Genomic DNA, 22,130 nt, shown 5'->3' with positions numbered 1-22,130 from the left:
CGCCAACCTAGACTTTCCTTGGGCTTGCCTTGCCCCAACATCTAAATAAAGGGCGGGCGCCGAAAAGGAAGCAGTGACGCCTTTTCGACGAAAGCTTAGCTTGGTAGGCGCAACTTACTCACCCTACTCCCTTAGACAATGCAATGCTCTGAACACGAAAGTTTGCAGTTCAGCCCTCTTCTCCCATGAAGAGTCGCAGGCAGCGCCTCGGATAAAAGCACGGACGAGCCACATGCAGGGAAACTTGCACGTGTGGTTCTGGCCGGGGACCCCGGTATACTATACTAATATGTGTAGGTCCCTGTAATTCGAGTGAGATTGTCATGGCGCAAAAGCAGATATGGTCCAGTATTCCCTTGTTCCCCGTATTGGTTATGTTCCTTATTCCTCGTCTAGTAGAAACTAATCGAGCTCCGTCTGATCTCCCAGAAGCGGAAGCTGAATTAGTTGCAGGCTATAATGTAGAATATGCGCGGGATGCGATCCTTAATAGTTCACTGTTGGCAGAAGCCAATGTCTCGGGGACTCATTCTGACTTAAACAAGGGGTGGGTCTTTACCAACTTCCAAATCCAAGATTTAGGGGAAAAAAAGAGGGGTAGGGCACTCTTCATTCTTCATTCGAAACTCATGAATGTCAGGTCGGAGGTTTTTGCCTTATTTTTAAACCTCCACAGGTGTTGTTACTAGTAAATCCTTGTTTTACTAGTTTGCTGAACCTAGATCTTCCTTGGTTACATTTTTAGCGTCTCATCTTCTCTGGAGAAGCTCAAATCGAACGGATAGAGCAGATGGTCCAACTACAGAACTTCTTCTTTTTCATTACTTCCATGGTCGTGCCCCGTGGCACGGCAGCACCCGTACTATTGAAATGGTTCGTCAGTAGAGATGTTCCCACTGGTGCCTCTTCTTCCAATGGTACTATAATTCCTATTCCTATCCCTTTATTCCCTTTTTTGGTCTATCTACATTTAAGGAAATTCATACGCTCCATGGACAGAGCAAAAAGTGGAGTGTTGGTCAAAGCAAGCCGCCCTATTCTATTACCAGACAAAATGGAGAGAAGCTCATCCGCTAGAAATGCTTTATTTCGTTTCGTTCCCGTTCTTCATTTCCTTATTATCGAATCCATGGGGGACTTGTCATATTTAGAATCTTTCTGCGGTCTGCTCTGTTTACAAGTCTTTCGTACTCTCTTCTCTTTACCACGCGATAGGTCAGCGAAGCGTGAGCGGGCGCTCCGAAGTAAAGGCCAAACACTTCGGCCTAAGGGGAATGAGCAACAAAATGACAAGATGAGGTGCCCCGGGCACCCCCATATAGAAAGAAGGGTCGAAGGTTTTGGGCCTGTAGCTTTCCCCGCCCCCCCTCGTCGAGTGGTGCTTGTTTGGGGGGTGTGCCACCAGAAAGTGGGCTTGAAGCTCTCGCCTTACCAACGAGCCGACTGCTGATGGCTGTTGGTCACGACTACTACAAAAAAGTGAAGATGAATCTTTCTATTTCACATGGAGGAGTGTGCATCTTTATGTTGGGTGTTCTTCTGTCGTGCGACCCGATGGCTTATGTGCGACCTATGGCCCACGCCTCCTATTCTATTTGTTCAGGGCGGGCGGCGTGAACTCTGATTCGATCCGGGTATTCAATCCCGCCGCTGAGATGCTCAGTTGACTCCTTAACCTTGATAGGAAGATGGCTTATTCCAAAATTCGTGCATAAGGGTAAGGAACTTTGGATGAATTAATGCGAATGGGTGTAAGCCTCGCTGCTCGGAAACACCCAGTGCTGACCACACTGAGAGACACGAAAGCGCAGGTAATGCCAGTTGGCGAAGTGGCGTTAAGCATCCCTAGCGGTACGCAAAGAGAGGTCGTGATGATATCATCTACGTCCGTACCGCTCCTCGTGGAGTAGATCCCGCATCCAACCAACCCTTTTTTGACCAGGGAACGGGAGAATTCCCACTACCGCTGGCAGGCCAGCCGGGCCGTGAGCGCGGTGGGAACGGGCTTCCCAAAAAGCGAGCCCCGGCCCGGGTCAGCATAGAATGGGGGGAGGGGGGGACGGCCCTAATGTTGTGTTGGCCGGGTTGCGGGCGGATAAAAGCGGACGTGGGGACTCGGGTCGGGGCACAGCGTAACTAAGAGAGCCATTCCATTTAGGGCGAGACAGAATGGGCGGGCACAAGTGGTCTGGTGTCCGAGCCGATTGGTCAGACGACGACTACTGCACATATTAGATTCTATTAGCCGCCTATCCCGGAATGGACTGGGATGGAATAGAAAGAACGCGAAGCAGCAAGCAAGGGATGAGCGCTTTGTTGCTAAAGCGCATACGTTTTCTTGCTGGGTCGGTTTGTTTTTGGGGGGTGGGGCAATAAGCTTGCTTCTTCACAAGCTTATCCCCGCCCCCTTTCCTGTCTGTCCCGACCGGCAGTAGTTGGGTCTCCCCATCTCTCCTCAACTTCCCCGGTCTTCGGCCCGAGCTGTATGAGGCAGAAACTCGTCCCACGTACGGTTCGGAGGCCGAGCCCCACCCCTGCAATAATGGTGCGGCTTAGGTCAACTAATACGAATAAGATACAGTTCACTCAACGATTGCCCTTGGGTCCCGAACTCCATATGGGGAAGGAACGTTGTTGTTTGCGAGGTCTCGATCATTTACATGGACCCACTTCTCATTCCATTTGTGGGAATTTGATGATTTATAAACCGTCCCCAACGAGCGAAAGGTTCATGTTTGAACATGATGAATCACTTCGTGCCGACCTGTTGCCCATAAACTTTCCTGCCTCATATGAGAATGGAAAACTGGAAGATTTTCTGCATCGGTGGATGAAGAATCACGAACATAAGAATTTCTGGTTTAGCATGTTCCCAGAAAGAAGATACTTTTTTTCCATTCGAGAAACGAGGAGCACGACTGAAGTGGCTATACAAAGAAATCCATTTAGGGATCTATATGCTCCGATTGGAACTGGAACAAAAGAAGAAAAACAAATCAAAATGGGCCGAGCCCATCTAACGCGGCTGCAGGCGCCCGTTTGCAAATTGCACTGTAACGGACGCTTGCAGCGCCAAATAGGAATTGCCCCTGACCTACATCTCAAAAAAAAACTCACCTGACCTGACCTCACTCGATCGAGGCCCAACCAAGCCACCAAGTAGGAAAGTCCGTTGCATTCACATTTCCTTTTTTTAGGATCAGTTGCATTCACATCTATAATCTATAAGAGCAACTCCGACGGCCTATCCAAACAGACGGCAAATTTGTCTTCTTTTGTCCGTTTGGGTCAGCCGCCCGCCCGGCGTCCGCCCTGTTTTAGATTTGGGTCGGCAGTGCGTTCAACGTGCTAACCCATTTCATATCCGCACCCAATTTTTTTAAAAAAGGCCTGCGGCCATAGATCATGCCAGCGGCCATGTCTCATGTCAGCACCATGCCAGCGCCGGCATACAATGTCGGCTTCAAAAAATATCACCACAGTTCATGCTGGCGCACTCGCCAACGGCCGGCACACATGCCAGCACACAAAAAAGGGGGTGGGACTTGAGTTCGACTACGTCATCGCAGCCCCGTGGTCATGCCAACACACCTACCGGCATAAAAAGAAGGATGGCGCTCGCTGCCATAGATCACTCGTCGTCGAACTTGAGCATGTCGACCTGCATCTTCTCGAACCACGACCTCTTACTTGGCGACACGGTGTTGAGATCCACCTTCATGATCTCCACCCCAGTCATCATGCTCACGAGAGCCACTTCTTTCACCTTGGTCTTGGCGTTGCGGCCTCGATCTCAAGCATCCCGACTTGCTTCTCCGCGTCCATCTCAAGCCTCCTCCTTTGGATCTCCATGAAGGCGTTCATTTGCTCTTCCCTTTCTTGTCGGCGCTTCTCCTCCCTTGAGTCATTCTTGTTCATCATGCCCTTCACGGTTGCGATCAAGGCAATCGAGGCCACACCCCGCTTGTCCTCCTTCCTGGAGTTGGTCTTCCCCTGCTGTCGAGTCTTCTCGCCGTCCCCAACCTCCTCCACGGCTTGCTTCCCCTCACGCGACTTGAGGGCCGCATATTGCGCCTTGAACTTCTCCTCGTCTTTGATGACCCTAAAGCAATGGGAGTTGTTGAAGCACTTGCCATCGTGTTGGACCTTGAATGCGTCCAAAGCTTGAAATGCCTACAAATGTATTTCATGCAAGCATATTGGCAAAATGGTATGCAAACGAACACGCAAGCATAAACTTGATGACACAAAAGAGGGCGGCTTGCTAGGATACCATGTCTTGCATGCCAATGCCGCTCACGGGGCGGGCCTTGACGCTCTCAAGAGTGGCACAAAACTTGTTGCACTCTTGTTGGATGATAACCCACAAGTGTAGGGGATCGCAACAGCTTTCGAGGGTAAAGTATTCAACCCAAATTTATTGATTCGACACAAGGGGAGCCAAAGAATATTATTGAGTATTAGCAGTTGAGTTGTCAATTCAACCACACCTGGATAACTTACTATCTGCATCAAAGTATTTAGTAGCAAAAGTAGTATGATAATAAAGGTAACAGTGGCAAAAGTAAAGAAAATAGTTTTGTAGGAATTGTAACAGCAGCAACGGAAAAGTAAATAAGCGAAGCATAAGATGTGAAAAGCTCGTAGGCATTGGATCAGTGATGGATAATTATGTCGGATGCGATTCCTCATGTAATAGCTATAACATAGGGTGACACAGAACTAGCTCCAGTTCATCAATGTAATGTAGGCATGTATTCCCTATATAGTCATACGTGCTTATGGAAAAGAACTTGCATGACATCTTTTGTCCTACCCTCCCGTGGTAGTGGGGTCCTAGTGGAAACTAAGGGATATTAAGGCCTCCTTTTAATAGAGAACCGGAACAAAGCATTAGCACATAGTGAATACATGAACTCCTCAAACTACGGTCATCACCGAGAAGTATCCCGATTATTGTCACTTCGGGGTTGTCGGATCATAACACATAATAGGTGACTATAGACTTGCAAGATAGGATCAAGAACACACATATATTCATGAAAACATAATAGGTTCAGATCTGAAATCATGGCACTCGGGCCCTAGTGACAAGCATTAAGCATAGCAAAGTCATAGCAACATCAATCTCAGAACATAGTGGATACTAGGGATCAAACCCTAACAAAACTAACTTGATTACATGGTAAATCTCATCCAACCCATCACCGTCCAACAAGCCTATGATGGAATTACTCACGCACGGCGGTGAGCATCATGAAATTGGTGAATGGAGGATGGTTGATGATGACGATGGCGATGAATCCCCCTCTCCGGAGCCACGAACGGACTCCAGATCAGCCCTCCCGAGAGAGATTAGGGCTTGGTGGCGGCTCCGTATCGTAAAACGCGATGAAACTTTCTCTCTGATTTTTTTCTCCGTGAAAAGGAATATATCGAGTTGGAGTTGAGGTCGGTGGAGCCTCAGGGAGCCCACGAGACAGGGGGTGATACGTCTCCATCGTATCTATAATTTTTGATTGTTCCATGCCAATATTCTACAACTTTCATATACTTTTGGCAACTTTTTATACTATTTTTTGGGACTAACATATTGATCCAGTGCCCAGTGCCAGTTCCTGTCTGTTGCATGTTTTATGTTTCGCAGAAACCCCATATCAAATGGAGTCCAAATGGGATAAAAACGGAGGGAGAATTATTTTGGAATATTTATGATTTTTGGGAAGTAAAATCAACGCGAGACGGTGCCCGAGGGGGGCAGGAGATAGGGGGCGCGCCCCAGGGAGGCAGGCGCGCCCTGGACTCTCCTGGGCCCCCCGTAAGGTGGTTGACGCTCTTCTTTTGCCGCAAGAAAGCTAATTTTATGAGAAAGATCTGGGTGAAAGATCACCCCAATCGGAGTTACGGATCTCCGGATATAAAAGAAATGGTGAAGGGGCAGAATCTGGGAACACAGAAACGGAGAGATAGATCCAATCTCGGAGGGGCTCTCACCCCTCCCACGCCATGGGAGCCAAGGACCAGAGGGGAAACCCTTCTCCCATCTAGGGAGGAGGTCAAGGAAGAATAAGAAGAAGGGGGGCTCTCTCCCCCTTGCTTCCGGTGGCGCCGGAACGCCGCCGAGGGCCATCATCATCACCGCGATCTTCACCAACACCTCTGCCATCTTCACCAACATCTCCATCACCGTCCCCCATCTATATTCAGCGGTCCACTCTCCCGCAACCCGCTGTACCCTCTACTTGAACATGGTGCTTTATGCTTCATATTATTATCCAATGATGTGTTGCCATCCTATGATGTCTAAGTATATTTTCGTTGTCCTATCGGTGATTGATGAATTGCTATGATTGGTTTTGAGTTACATGTTTTATTATTGGTGTTGTTCTATGGTGCCCTCCGTGTTGCGCAAGCATGAGGGATTCCCGTTGTAGGGTGTTGCAATGCGTTCATGATTCACTTATAGTGGGTTGCGTGAGTGACTGAAACACAAACCCAAGTAAGGGGATTGTTGCGTATGGGATAAAGGGGACTTGATACTTTAATGCTATGGTTGGGTTTTACCTTAATGAATCTTTAGTAGTTGAGGATGCTTGCTAGAGTTCCAATCATAAGTGCATATGGTCCAAGTAGAGAAAGTATGTTAGCTTATGCCGTTCCCTCAAATAAAATTGTAATAGTGATTACCGGTCTAGTAACGTAGTCAATTGCTTAGGGACAATTTCACAACTCCTACCACCACTTTTCCACACTCGCTATATTTACTTTATTGCTTCTTTATCTAAACAGCCCCTACTTTTTATTTACGTGTTCTTTACTATCTTGGAAACCTATCCTATCACACCTACAAAGTACTTTTAGTTTCATACTTGTTCTAGGTAAAGCGAACGTCAAGCGTGCGTAGAGTCGTATCAGTGGCCGATAGGACTTGAGAGAGTATTTGTTCTACCTTTAGCTCCTCGTTGGGTTCGACACTCTTACTTATCGAAAGAGGCTACAACTATCCCGTATACTTGCGGGTCATCAAGACCTTTTTCTGGCGTCGTTGCCGGGGAGTCATAGCATGGGGTGAATATTCTCGTGTGTGCTTGTTTGCTTTATCACTAAGTAATTTTTATTTGCTGTTCTAAGTTGTTCTCTATCTTTAGTTATGGATATGGAACACGAAATACCAAAAAATTTAGGTGTAGACGCTACTCATGGAGATGGGGAACCTCCTAAAACCCTCGATGCTCGTTATGTGAAAGAAATTATGTACTACTTTAATAATCCTGAGAAAATCCCATTCAATTATGTTATGGGAGTAACGTTGGATCAACGTGAATACTTTAGGGATTATCGCTTGACACAAAAAGGAAACTATTATGGGATCAAATTCAAATGTTGAAGTGGTATGCTAGGCAACTATGCTTGATGCATGATTATACTTGCTGCTCTAGGATGAAGGCTCCACACCTTCCCTTTTCATGCAAATTTAATGATAATGAAACCTTAGCTTCTTATGCTAATGGTATCTATGATTACTATGATGTGGAACAAATAGAAGAATTTGTTGCTTTTATGGGTGCTTATGAGATTGAATCTATGTTTAAAGCGTTTGGCGATTTTGATGACTCAGTTTATAGACCAGAAAATTTTGCTATACTTAGATATTGCTATGAAAATTATGAATACAATTACAATATTAATGCATTTATTGAGAAAGTCTCCGCTGTCCAAGAAGAGAATAATATTTTGCAGGAAGCTATGGAAGAAGAAATTAATGAAACTGTGAGCTCATTGGATGAAAAAGATGATGGGGAGAGCGAAGAACAAAAGGAGGAAGAGCGGATTGATCACCCGCGCCCAACTTCTAATGAGAGTAACTCTTCAACTCATACATTGTTTAATTCCCCTTCGTTCTTACCGAAGGATGATTGCTATAATGATTGTTATGATCCCATTGATTCTCTTGAAATATCCCTTTTTGATGATGCTTGCTATGCTTGTGGCCAAGATGCCAATATGAATTATGCTTATGGAGATGAACTTGCTATAGTTCCTTATGTTAAACATGAAATTGTTGCTATTGCACCCACGCATGATAGTCCTATTATCTTTTTGAATTCTCCAAACTACACTATATCGGAGAAGTTTGTGCTTACTAAGGATTATATCGATGGGTTGCCTTTTACCGTTGCACGTGATAATTTTGATAGATATAATATGCATGTGATTGCTGCTCCTACTTGCAATTATTATGAGAGAAGAACTATGTCTCCACCTCTTTATGTTTCCAACACGATAGAATTACAAGAAACTGCTTATACTATGCATTGGCCTTTACTTGGTGTGCATGAATTGTTCTTTTATGACATGTCGATGCATAGGAAGAGAGTTAGACTTCGTCATTGCTTGATATATCTTACTTTGTGCTCAATACTAAATTACAAATCATTGTTAATTAAAATTGGCTTTGATATACCTTGGGATCCGGGTGGATCCATTACTTGAGCACTTTATGCCTAGCTTAATGGCTTTAAAGAAAGCGCTACCATGGAGACAACCCGGAAATTTTAGAGAGTCATCTATTTCTGTTGAGTGCTTTTATATAGTTTAAAAACAAAAAAATAAAGAGGGGAACCTAAAACTTTTCAAAAAGGAAAGTGAAAGTGAGAAAGACAAGCATTGTTGAAGTGGGAGAGCTCCTTGAACTTTGTTCATGCTCATGGAAACTTTGTGAATCTTAATTACATAAACTTTTCAACAAAAATAATTATCCCCTTGTACAATTCCATTGTATTATAAAAATAATATGCCAAGGTTTGCCTTTAGGATGTTTACAATGCTTGTTGGTTTGTACAGTGCAGGACAGAAACTTTGTCTGTAGTGCACGATTTTACATTTTTAACTGGAACGTCAAACGGTTCTGATTCTTTTTACAATGTCTTGCTGTAAAACTTTTTTATTTTTCCTAATTTTGGTAGAATTTGTGGGGTACCAGAAGTATGGTGAATGTTCAGATTGCTACAGACTATTCTGTTTTTGACAGATTCTGTTTTTGATGCATAGTTTGCTTGTTTTGATGAATCTATCAATTTATATCAGTGGATTAAGCCATGGAAAAGCTATATTACAGTAGACACAATGCAAAAATAAAATATGATTTGGTTTGCAATAGTACCTATAGTAGTGATTTGCTTTATTATACTAACGGATCTTACCGAGTTTTCTGTTGAAGTTTTGTGTGGATGAAGTGTCTAAGCGAGGATGTTTCAATATGAGGAAAAGGAAGAGAGGCAAGGGCTCAAGCTTGGGGATGCCCAAGGCACCCCAAGTAAATATTCAAGGAGACTCAAGCGTCTAAGCTTGGAGATGCCCCGGAAGGCATCCCCTCTTTCTTCAATAAGTATCGGTATGTTTTCGTATTCGTTCCGTTCGTGCGATATGTGCAAGTCTTGGAGCGTCTTTTGCATCTAGTTTTCATTTTTCTTTTATGCACCATGCTGGTATGAGATAGTCCTTGGTTGATTTATAGAATGCTCATTGCACTTCACTTATATCTTTTGAGTATGGCTTTATAGAATGCTTCATGTGCTTCACTTATATCATTTGAAGTTTGAATTGCCTGTTTCCATTTACATAGAAAACCGCCATTTCTAGAATACTCTCTTGCTTCAGTTATATCAATTTAGAGAGATGACAGGAATTGGCCATTCATATGGTTAGTCATAAAATCCTACATAAACTTGTAGATTGCAGAATATGATATGTTTGATTCCTTGCCATAGTTTTGAGATATAGAGGTGATAATATGTGGGAGGTAATAGTAGATGGTTGTGTTCAGTAAGGATGTTGGTGTTAAGGTTTGTGATTCCCGAAGCATGCACGTATGGTCTATTAACTATGTAATCAAATTGGCGCACATTGTATTTTGATTATTTATCTTTGCGTGAAGGTCGGGGGCGCGCGATGGTTAACTCCTACCAACCTCCCCCTAGGAGCATGCATGTAGTACTTTGTTTCGAAGGCTAATAAATTTTTTGCAATAAGTATGTGAGTTCTTTATGACTGATGTTGAGTCCATGGATTATACGCACTCTCACCCTTCCATCATTGCTAGCCTCTTCGGTACCGTGCATTGCCCTTTCTCACCTCAAGAGTTGGTGCAAACTTCGCCGGTGCATCCAAACCCCGTGATATGATACGCTCTATCATACATAAGCCTCCTTATATCTTCCTCAAAACAGCCACCATACCTACCTATCATGGCATTTTCATAGCCATTCCGAGATATATTGCCATGCAACTTCCATCATCATCATATACATGACTTGAGCATTCATTGTCATATTGCTTTGCATGATCGTAAGATAGCTAGCATGATGTTTTTGTTGGGAACGTAGCAATAATTCAAAATTTTCCTACGTTCACCAAGATCAATCTAGGAGATACTAGCAACGAGAGAGAGAGAGAGAGAGAGAGAGAGGGAGTGCATCTTCATACCCTTGAAGACCGATAAGCGGAAGCATTACAAGAACGCGGTTGATGGAGTCGTACTCGCGGCGATTCAAATCGCGGAAGATCTGATCTAGCGCCGAACGGACGGCGCCTCCGCGTTCAACACACGTACAGCCTGGGGACGTCTCCTCCTTCTTGATCCAGCAAGGAGAGAGGAGACATTGAGGGAGAGCTCCGACAGCACGACGGCGTGGTGGTGGAGCTTGTGGTATTTCTGCAGGGCTTCGTCAAGCTCTACGGAGGAGGAGGAGGTGTTGGAGAGGGAGAGGGCTGCGCCAGGGAAGGGGTGCCTCTCCCATGCGCCTCCCCACTATATATAGGGGTGGAGGGCTGGTTTCTTGCCCTACAAGTCCATTGGGCCGTTGGCAAAGGTGGGGGAAAGAAACCCCATCACTTCCCTTCCCCACTGATTGTTATCCCCCCTTTTTAGGGATCTTGATCTTATCCCTTCGGGATATGATGTTATTCCTTATAATGGGGGATCTTGGTGCGCCTTGACCAGGGGTGTGGGGCCTTGCCCCCACTACCCACGTTCATGTGGGTCCACCATGCAGGTGGGCCCCATTCCGGAACCTTCTAGAACCTTCCCGGTACAATACCGAAAATCCCGGACATTTTCTGGTGGCCAAAATAGGACTTCCCATATATAAATCTTTACCTCTGAACCATTCCGGAACTTCTCGTGACGTCCGGGATCTCATCCGGGACTCCGAACAACATTCGGCAACCACATACTATTTCCCATAACAACTCTAGCATCACCGAACCTTAAGTGTGTAGACCCTACGGGTTCGGGAACCATGCACACATAACCGAGACATCTCTCCGGCCAATAACCAATAGCGGGATCTGGATACCCATATTGGCTCCCACATGTTCCACGATGATCTCATCGGATGAACCACGATGTCGGGGATTCAATCAATCCCGTATACAATTCCCTTTGTTAATCGGTATGTTACTTGCCCGAGATTCAATCATCGGTATCCCAATACCTCGTTCAATCTCATTACCGGCAAGTCACTTTACTCATTCCGTAATGCATGATCCTGAAAGCACAAGTGCTCCCTAGGTGGTTTTGGTAATTAATGTCAACATATCTCTTGTTGGACTAACACTTTTATCCAGTATGTTTCAGATAAGTTCAACAATGGAGTGGCATGGACTAAAGGATGTGGGAACCCCTTCAAGATGCTAAGAACAAAGGATTGGCTCAAGCTTCAAGCTCAAGACTCTTCATTTTATATTTTAGTGATCCAAGATCACATTGAGTCTATAGGAAAAGCCAATACTATCAAGGAGGGATGAGGTGTTGCTTAATGAGCCTCTTGCTTCATGTGCTTTGTGATATGCTCCAAAACCCTCAGCTACTTTCCCACTTCCACAAATGACCTAAACCCAAAGCCAAAATCAGTCACACCGATTCTTCCTATCCGGCGCCACCGATTCCAAAAGTCATAGCCACTGCCACAAACCCTAAGCAAATCGGTCTCACCGATAGGGATCTCGGTCTCACCGAGATGGGATTGTAATCTCTCTGTGTATGTCCATTATCAAAATCGGTCTCACCAAGTTTGAGCAATCGGTACTACCGAGATTACAATGCAAACTCTCTGGATAACTTATTACGAAAATCGGTCCCACCGAGTTTGAGTAATCGGTCCCACCGAGTTTTCCTGACCAACTCTGTGGAAAGCTTATTACCAAATCGGTCTCACCGAGTTTGTGTAATCGGTCTTAACGAGATTACGTTATGCCCTAACCCTAACCGAATCGGTGTCACCGAGTTGCATTTCGGTCCCACCGAAAACCCTAACGGTCACATTATTTGCTAAATCAGTCTGACCGAGTTTAACGATTCGGTCCCACCGAGTTTGGTAGATTGTGTGTAACGGTTAGATTTTGTGTGGAGGCTATATATACCCCTCCACCCCCTCTTCATTCGTGGAGAGAGCCATCAGAACGAACCTACACTTCCAACTTACCATTTCTGAGAGAGAACTACCTACTCATGTGTTGAGACCAAGATACTCCATTCCTATCATATGAATCTTGATCTCTAGCCTTCCCAAGTTGCTTTCCACTCAAATCTTCTTTCCACTAGATCCAAAACCTATGAGAGAGAGTTGAGTGTTGGGGAGACTATCATTTGAAGCACAAGAGCAAGGAGTTCATCATCAACGCACCATTTGTTACTTCTTGGAGAGTGGTGTCTCCTAGATTGGCTAGGTGTCACTTGGGAGCCTCCGACAAGATTGTGGAGTTGAACCAAGGAGTTTGTAAGGGCAAGGAGATCGCCTACTTCGTGAAGATCTACCGCTAGTGAGGCAAGTCCTTCGTGGGCGACGGCCATGGTGGGATAGACAAGGTTGCTTCTTCGTGGACCCTTCGTGGGTGGAGCCCTCCATGGACTCGCGCAACCGTTACCCTTCGTGGGTTGAAGTCTCCATCAACGTGGATGTACGATAGCACCACCTATCGGAACCACGGCAAAAACATCCGTGTATCCAATTGCGTTTGAATCCTCCAAACCCTTCCCTTTACTTTCTTGCAAGTTGCATGCTTTACTTTCCGCTGCTCATACACTCTTTGCATACTTGCTTGATATGTATTGTGAATGTTGAAATTGTGCCTGAACTCCACTTAAACTTAAAGAACTTAAAAACTGCAACTTTGGTACTTCGTGTCTAATCACCCCCTCTAGATACCTCTTCTCAAGGTCCTACAAGTGGTATCAGAGCATTGGTCTCCATTGCTTTGGTTTAATCACCATTGGAGGAAGATGGATGAGTCTACTATTGGGAGTCTTAGACATAGAGTGCCTATTCTTGATGGAGAGTATTTTCATGAGTGGAAAAATGAGATGCTTGTAATTTTCAATCAATATCACTTGAACAAGTACATTGCTAGCCCTTGTGCACCTTATGTTGATCATATGCATCCTACCCATGATGAGTCAATTGACATGATTAGGAATCTTAGAACCGCCGAACTTATCATTAGAGGATTGCCTAGAAACTTGATTGGATGTTTGCCTACTTTTAAGTGTGCCTACACCATATGGAAATTTCTTGAGGAAGGATTTCCAGATTATTCCTTGAAAAATCTTGATGAAATTCTCCATAAGTCTAGATTGCCTTGAGTAAGATGAATACTAGTGATCCTATGTTTGGTGATCGTCTATTTGAGCTTACAAACCTTATGCGTGCCAAAGGAAATGTTGGTATTATTAATGATATTATTTCCTAAGCTATAAAAATTCATAAGCAAGATCGTTGTCAAACTCACTCTAATGAATCACCCTCTCTAGGACTTGATCCACCACATGATGATGTTGAACATGGATACTACTACGAGGATGATGATAGTGACTTCGATCTTGATGATGCAATGAGACATTTTGGTCTTATGGCAAATCTTCGGGGATATATGTCAGGAGGAAAGGAATGGGTTCTTGATAGTGGATGTACCGATCACATGACCGGAGATAAAGACATGTTTCGTGAGCTTGCTGATAATGATAGTCCTTGAAAGTATGTCACTTTCGGTGACAACTCAAAGGGTAAGGTGGTTGGCCTCGGTAAGGTGGCCATATCACATGATAGCTCCATACAAAATGTCATGCTCGTTGAATCTCTTGGTTACAACTTACTTTCAGTATCTAGACTTGTTGATTTCGGTTTCAATGTTCTATTCACTGAAGTAGACTGCCAAGTGTTTCGTCGAGATAATCATAAAATGGTCTTTACCGGTGTGCGTAAAGGTGATCTATACATTGTTGATTTCACTAAAAAGGCTCAACCTAAAACTTGCTTCATTGCTAAATCCTCAAAAGGTTGGTTATGGCATAGACGATTAGGTCATGTTGGTATGCGAAACCTTGACAAGCTTATTAAAAGAAATCATATCCTTGGAGTTAACGATGTCATATTTGATAAGGATAGACTTTGCAGTGCCTGTCAGGCAGGTAAACAGGTTGGAGGAGGGCATCCCGTGAAGAACATCATGACCACAAGGAGGCCACTCGAGCTACTTCACATGGATCTCTTTGGTCCCAACTCTTAAAACAGTCTCGGTGGAAATTCTTTCGGTCTAGTTATAGTTGATGATTTTTCAAGATTTACGTGGGTGTTCTTTCTCGATGATAAATCGCAGGTCCAAAAGATCTTCAAAAACTTCGCAAGGAAGGCTCAAAATCAATTTGAAGTGAAGATCAAGAAGGTTCGCAGCGACAACGGAACGGAGTTCAAGAACGCAAACATGGACATCTTTCTTGACGAAGAAGGGATTTCACATGAGTTCTCGGCTACGTACACACCTCAACAAAACGGAGTTGTTGAGAGGAAGAACCGGACGCTCATCGAAATGGCGAGAACGATGCTTGATGAGTACAAGACGCCAAAGCACTTTTGGGCAGAAGCGGTTGATACAGCTTGTCATGCAACAAATCGCTTGTATTTTCACAAGCTACTCGGCAAGACGACATACGAGCTCCTCACCAGTAACAAACCCCAAGCTGGATACTTTCGAGTACTCGGCTCAAAGTGCTACATTCTTGATAAGCATCGTCGCTCTGAATTTGATCCTAAATCTCATGAAGGTTTCCTACTAGGTTATGGCTCAAACTCTCACACTTACCGTGTCTACAACAATTTCACCCGGAAGGTTGAAGAGACGGTAGATGTGAAGTTTGATGAATCTAACGGATCGCAAGTAGAGCAATTGCCAATTGATGTAGGTGACAAAGATCCTTCGGAAGCAATCCAAGACTTGTCTATTGGCAAGGTTCGTCCAATTTGGGTGAAGGAGAGTACCTCGTCCGTCCAAATGGAAGCTTCAACTTCACAACAAGGTGGACCAAGAGTTGATACGGAAGCATCCACAAGCGGGACACACCAAGATGAAGAAAACGAGGAAGTGCATCAAGATGAACGTCAAGAGCCTCCTTCTCCACCACGACAAGATAACGACAACGCCAACAATGAAGAAGGCCAAGAAGAAGAAGAAGAAGATAAATAAGATGTTCAACGAATACCCAAGCAAAAGCTTTCACGAGTTCGAGCAAGAATTGCTAAAGATCATCCCGTCGAGCAAATCTACAATGACATTCAAACCGGGAGAATCACTCGCTCTAAAACTCGTTTAGCTAACTTTTGTGAAAACTATTCTTTCATCTCTAGAATTGAACCTATGAAGGTTTAAGAAGCATTGGAAGATCCGGATTGGATAAATGCTATGCATGAAGAGCTACATAACTTTGAGAGGAATCAACTTCGGACATTGGTTGAGAAGCCCGACAACAACCACAACGTCATCGGTACCAAATGGGTGTTTCGCAACAAGCAAGATGAAGATGGACAAGTAGTTCGCAACAAAGCACGTCTCGTCGCCCAAGGCTACACACAAGTCGAAGGTATGGACTATGGTGAGACTTACGCCCCCGTTGCTAGACTTGAGTCCATCCGCATCTTACTTGCCTATGCTAATCATCATGATATCACCTTGTACCAAATGGACATTAAATGTGCTTTTCAAAATGGTGAAATAGAGGAGGAAGTTTATGTCGAGCAACCTCCCGGCTTTGTCAATCCTAAGAAACCCAATCATGTTTACAAACTTCACAAAGCTCTTTATGGTCTTAAACAAGCTCCTAGAGCATGGTATAAATGCTTGACCAAGTTTCTTATTGAAAAAGGCTTTGAAATTGGGAAAATTGATTCAACTCTCTTTACTAAAAGGGTTAATGGAGAACTATTTGTGTGCCAAATTTATGTTGATGATATTAATTGGTTCAACTAACCCTCTTTTTAGTGAAAAGTTTGGGAAGCTAATGTCGGAGAAGTTTGAGATGTCTATGATGAGTGAACTCAAATTCTTCCTTGGGTTGCAAATCAAGCAAACTAAGGAAGGTACCTTTGTTTCTCAAACAAAGTACACCAAGGACTTATTCAAGAAGTTCAATATGCAAGAATGCAAAGGTATGTCTACGCCCATGCCTACTAGTGGACATAATGACTTGACCAAAGGTGGTGAACCGGTTGATCAAAAGGTTTATCGCTCTATGATTGGTTCATTGTTATATCTATGTGCTTCACGTCCCGATATCATGTTAAGTGTGTGCATGTGTGCATGATATCAAGCTGCTCCTAAAGAATGTCATCTTAAGGCCGTGAAAAGGATAGTGAGATACTTAATCCATACACCAAACTTTGGCATTTGGTATCCTAAGAGGGCCTCTTTCAATCTTGTTGGCTATTCCGACTCGGACTATGCCGGAGACAAGGTCGATAGAAAGTCCACTTCGGGTACTTGTCAATTTCTTGGTAGATCTCTTGTGTCTTGGTCCTCCAAGAAACAAAACTCGGTATCCTTATCCACCGCCGAAGCTGAATATATTGCCGCTGGTTCATGTTGTGCTCAATTACTTTGGATGACCCAAACTCTTAAGGATTATGGGATATATGTAAGACATGTTCCATTGCTTTGTGACAATGAAAGTTCTATCAAAATTGGTCATAATCCTGTGAAACATTCTCGAACTAAGCATATTGAAGTTCGTCATCATTTCATTCGAGATCATGTTGCTAAGGGTGACATTGATCTTAAGCATGTTCGCACCGAAAAGCAATTAGCGGTTATGTGCACTAAACCTCTTGATGAGAAAGTGTTTTGCAGGTTAAGAGGAGAATTGAACATCATTGATGCTTCAAACTTGGAGTAGAAACTCCATTGGATACATGCAAGACATGAGCATATGACTAATCCTTGATATTTCTCTTATGATGAAAATCTTATGTCTTGGATATATTTGTATCTTGCATGTTATCTAACCCATGTAGGTACTTGGTGGAATCACATTCCATGAGATTGTATTCTACTCATATCTTGAGCAATCTCTACATCACCAAGACTCTACACTATGGTGGTTGAATACAAGGAAGCACGGAACCACTCAAACATATCCTTTGACAAAATTCTATGTTAAGCTTCATGATTGTCATTTTTTGAGACACAAGTGCTCTTCCTTGCAAGAACTAACCCATGTAGGTAGATGGACTCAAATTCCAAGTGGTGCTCCAATTCTTGATGAGCTATATCAACCTTGAGCAACCCACACAAGTTCAACTACATGGACAACACTACCAACCAAGGTATGTCATTCCATCTTAGAGAAGCTTTACTCCAAGTCATGAGCTAAAGCAACTCGACAAGATGTGAATACATCAAGATGCTTAAACGAAAAATGGCAACCCCATTTTGAGCTTAAACGATGAGTATGACCTATGATCAAGTGATCTCACTTGACTCCTAAGTCAATATACTCTAACATAGATGACTTTGTCGCCGACCATCTCTAGATGAAGTCCTCTTGTGTTCTTTTCTGTGCTTTTGCGTTTGTCACGTGCATATTTGTTTCCCCTTTTCAGAAAAAAAAAACTTCATCTAGATTTCTTTCTGTTTGTTCTGCATTTCTCTGCATCCAATTCATTACACATCTTTCAGTAAATTCCTTGCAAATCTTTGTGAGATCTTACTAGTCTAGTGAGCTAAGGGGACAAGTGTTTTCACTGCGATGAACTCGGTTTCACCGATTTGTTATTTTCGGCCCAACCGAATCCTTCCAGTCCAACTGAAGCATACCACTCGTTGCCACCGATTTCACCTCAGGAAAACAGTTTGCCACATATTCTATGTTTCTACCGATCCAGCTCCACTCAATGAATCTTGTCCTCTACAAGCATCACATTTTTATCATTGCTTCTCAAGGACCAAACCCATTAGACGGATTCCAGAAAACCCTTCTTGGAAATTGATGTCAAAGGGGGAGAGAGAGAACATCGAAGATCTTCAGGGGGAGAGAGTACTTGAGAGAGATCTTCTAGGGGGAGAGACCCTCAAAAGGAGAGAGAGAGATCTTCGGGGGTTCAGGGGGAGAGAGTACTTAAGTAGAAAAGTATTTCTCAAGGATCCCAGATGCATGGTGTTCAAGAGGAGAGATGCCCACATGTATTCTTGAGGGGAGAGACATGTTCATATGATCTGTTGTGCTTATTTGCATTAGCATACATTAGCTCTGATCATCATTCATATCTTTCAGCTCTGATTTTCTATTCACTATCTTCTCCGGTATCCCATGCTAGATTCAGGGGGAGCAAGACATCTAAGGGAAAGAAATTATTTGAATTCATTGCATATCTTTACTCTTGGGGACATGTCTAATCCAATGTGGTACTTAGTACTCACTCTCTACATGTCATCCCAGTCTTGGTATTCTTGTAGTCTCTTTTGTTTGCTCTGGCTAGTAGGTGCATCTGTGTTATCTAACCTTATTTGCGCAGGTTCATTCCATCCTAAGCCTACTCAAGACTACAAGGTAAGTGTATGCATCACAATCATGTGTATGAGGAATTCTTGCTGATGTACATATTGTTTGCAAGAAGGACTCATGAGCATGAAGGTATTTTCCTTAACATTCTTTGCTCTGATGCATATGGCCAAGATACATGTAACACATTGCCTGCTCTATCATGTTTATGCTCTCACATGCCTCTCTATTCCACATTCACATGATTGCATACATGTAGGGGGAGCCTATGTTCGTTACATGTCTTTCGAAAGCTTTACTTGCTACTCTTTATATCTTAATCTAAAGCTTTGATGTATGCTGCCATCAATTACCAAAAAGGGGGAGATTGAAAGCACAAGTGCTCCCTAGGTGGTTTTGGTAATTAATGTCAACATATCTCTTGTTGGACTAACACTTTTATCCAGTATGTTTCAGATAAGTTCAACAATGGAGTGGCATGGACTAAAGGATGTGGGAACCCCTTCAAGATGCTAAGAACAAATGATTGGCTCAAGCTTCAAGCTCAAGACTCTTCATTTTATATTTTAGTGATCCAAGATCACATTGAGTCTATAGGAAAAGCCAATACTATCAAGGAGGGATGAGGTGTTGCTTAATGAGCCTCTTGCTTCATGTGCTTTGTGATATGCTCCAAAACCCTCAGCTACTTTCCCACTTCCACAAATGACCTAAACCCAAAGCCAAAATCGGTCACACCGATTCTTCCTATCCGGCGCCACCGATTCCAAAAGTCATAGCCACTGCCACAAACCCTAAGCAAATCGGTCTTACCGAGATGGGATTGTAATCTCTTTGTGTATGTCCATTATCAAAATCGGTCTCACCAAGTTTGAGCAATCGGTACTACCGAGATTACAATGCAAACTCTCTGGATAACTTATTACCAAAATCCATCCCACCGAGTTTGAGTAATCGATCCCACCAAGTTTGCCTGACCAACTCTGTGGAAAGCTTATTACCAAATCGGTCTCACCGAGTTTGTGTAATCGGTCTTACCGAGATTACGTTATGCCCTAACCCTAACCGAATCGGTCTCACCGAGTTGCATTTCGGTCCCACCGAAAACCCTAACGGTCACATTATTTGCTAAATCGGTCTGACCGAGTTTAACGATTCGGTCCCACCGAGTTTGGTAGATTGTGTGTAACGGTTAGATTTTGTGTGGAGGCTATATATACCCCTCCACCCCCTCTTCATTCGTGGAGAGAGCCATCAGAACGAACCTACACTTCCAACTTACCATTTCTGAGAGAGAACTACCTACTCATGTGTTGAGACCAAGATACTCCATTCCTATCATATGAATCTTGATCTCTAGCCTTCCCAAGTTGCTTTCCAGTCAAATCTTCTTTCCACCAGATCCAAAACCTATGAGAGAGAGTTGAGTGTTGGGGAGACTATCATTTGAAGCACAAGAGCAAGGAGTTCATCATCAATGCACCATTTGTTACTTCTTGGAGAGTGGTGTCTCCTAGATTGGCTAGGTGTCACTTGGGAGCCTCCGACAAGATTTTGGAGTTGAACCAAGGAGTTTGTAAGGGCAAGGAGATCGCCTACTTCGTGAAGATCTACCGCTAGTGAGGCAAGTCCTTCGTGGGCGACGGCCATGGTGGGATAGACAAGGTTGCTTCTTCGTGGACCCTTCGTGGGTGGAGCCCTCCGTGGACTCACGCAACCGTTACCCTTCGTGGGTTGAAGTCTCCATCAACATGGATGTACGATAGCACCACCTATCGGAACCACGCCAAAAACATCCGTGTCTCCAATTGCGTTTGAATCCTCCAAACCCTTCCCTTTACTTTCTTGCAAGTTGCATGCTTTACTTTCCGCTGCTCATACACTCTTTGCATGCTTGCTTGATATGTATTGTGAATGTTGAAATTGTGCCTAAACTCCACTTAAACTTAAAGAACTTCAAAACTGCAACTTTGGTACTTCGTGTCTAATCACCCCCCTCTAGACACCTCTTCTCTAGGTCCTACAGATCCCGTGACTAACTACTTAGTCACTTTGAGCTCATTATGATGATGCATTTCCGAGTGGGCCCAGAGATACCTCTCCGTCATACGGAGTGACAAATCCCAGTCTCGATTCGTGCCAACCCAACAGACACTTTCAGAGATGCCTGTAGTGTACCTTTATAGCCACCCAGTTACGTTATGACGTTTGGTACACCCAAAGCATTCCTACGATATCCGAGAGTTGCACAATCTCATGGTCTAAGGAAATGATACTTGACATTAGAAAAGCTTTAGCAAACAAACTACACGATCTTGTGCTACGCTTAGGATTGGGTCTTGTCCATCACATCATTCTCCTAATGATGTGATCCCGCTATCAATGACATCTAATGTCCATGGTCAGGAAACTTGACCATCTATTGATCAACGAGCTAGTCAACTAGAGGCTCACTAGGGACATGTTGTGGTCTATGTATTCACACATGTATTACGGTTTCCAGTTAATACAATTATTGCATGAACAATAGACAATTATCATGAACAAGGAAATACAATACTAACCATTTTATTATTGCCTCTAGGGCATATTTCCAACAGTTTTCATGGCTTGTCCTTTTTTGATGTCATTGCTACGCTAGATCATTGCACGTCCCAGTACACCGCCGGAGGCATTCATATAGAGTCATATGTTTGTTCTAGTACCGAGTTGTAATATTGAGTTGTAAATAAATAGAAGTGTGATGATCATCATTATAGAGCATTGCCCCATGAAAAAAATGAAAAAAAGAAAAAAAGGAAAAAAAGGAAAGGCCAAAGAAGCCTAAATAAAAAAAAGGGGGCCAAAGAAGCCCACCCAAAAAAAGAAAAGGAAAAAAAGAAAAGAAAAGGGGCAATGTTACTATCCTTTTTCCACACTTGTGCTTCAAAGTAGCACCATGTTGTTCATATAGAGAGTCTCCTATGTTGTCACTTTCATATACTAGTGGGAATTTTTCATTATAGAACTTGGCTTGTATATTCCAACGATGGGCTTCCTCAAATGCCCTAGGTCTTCATGAGCAAGCAAGTTGGATGCACACCCACTTAGTTTCTTTTGTTGAGCTTTCATACACTTATAGCTCTTAGTGCATCCGTTGCATGGCAATCCCTACTCCTCGCATTGACATCAATTGATGGGCATCTCCATAGCCCGTTGATTAGCCGCGTTGATGTGAGACTTTATCCCTTTTTGTCTTCTCCACATAACCTCCATCATCATATTCTATTCCACCCATAGTGCTATATCCATGGCTCACGCTAAT

The 22,130-nt window shown here is 43.6% G+C and overlaps 1 pseudogene; it reads left to right on the top strand.

Moving 5' to 3' along the window:
- Window positions 1-743: 743 nt before the first annotated feature.
- On the top strand, window positions 744-3,121 carry LOC119320903 (annotated as a pseudogene).
- Window positions 3,122-22,130: the final 19,009 nt, after the last annotated feature.

Source organism: Triticum dicoccoides, chromosome 6B, assembly GCF_002162155.2.
Source record: "Triticum dicoccoides isolate Atlit2015 ecotype Zavitan chromosome 6B, WEW_v2.0, whole genome shotgun sequence".
NCBI classification, from domain to species: Eukaryota; Viridiplantae; Streptophyta; class Magnoliopsida; order Poales; family Poaceae; genus Triticum; species Triticum dicoccoides.
The sequence above is the reverse complement of the archived record's forward strand: the minus strand, read 5'-3'. Positions and strand labels throughout refer to the sequence as shown.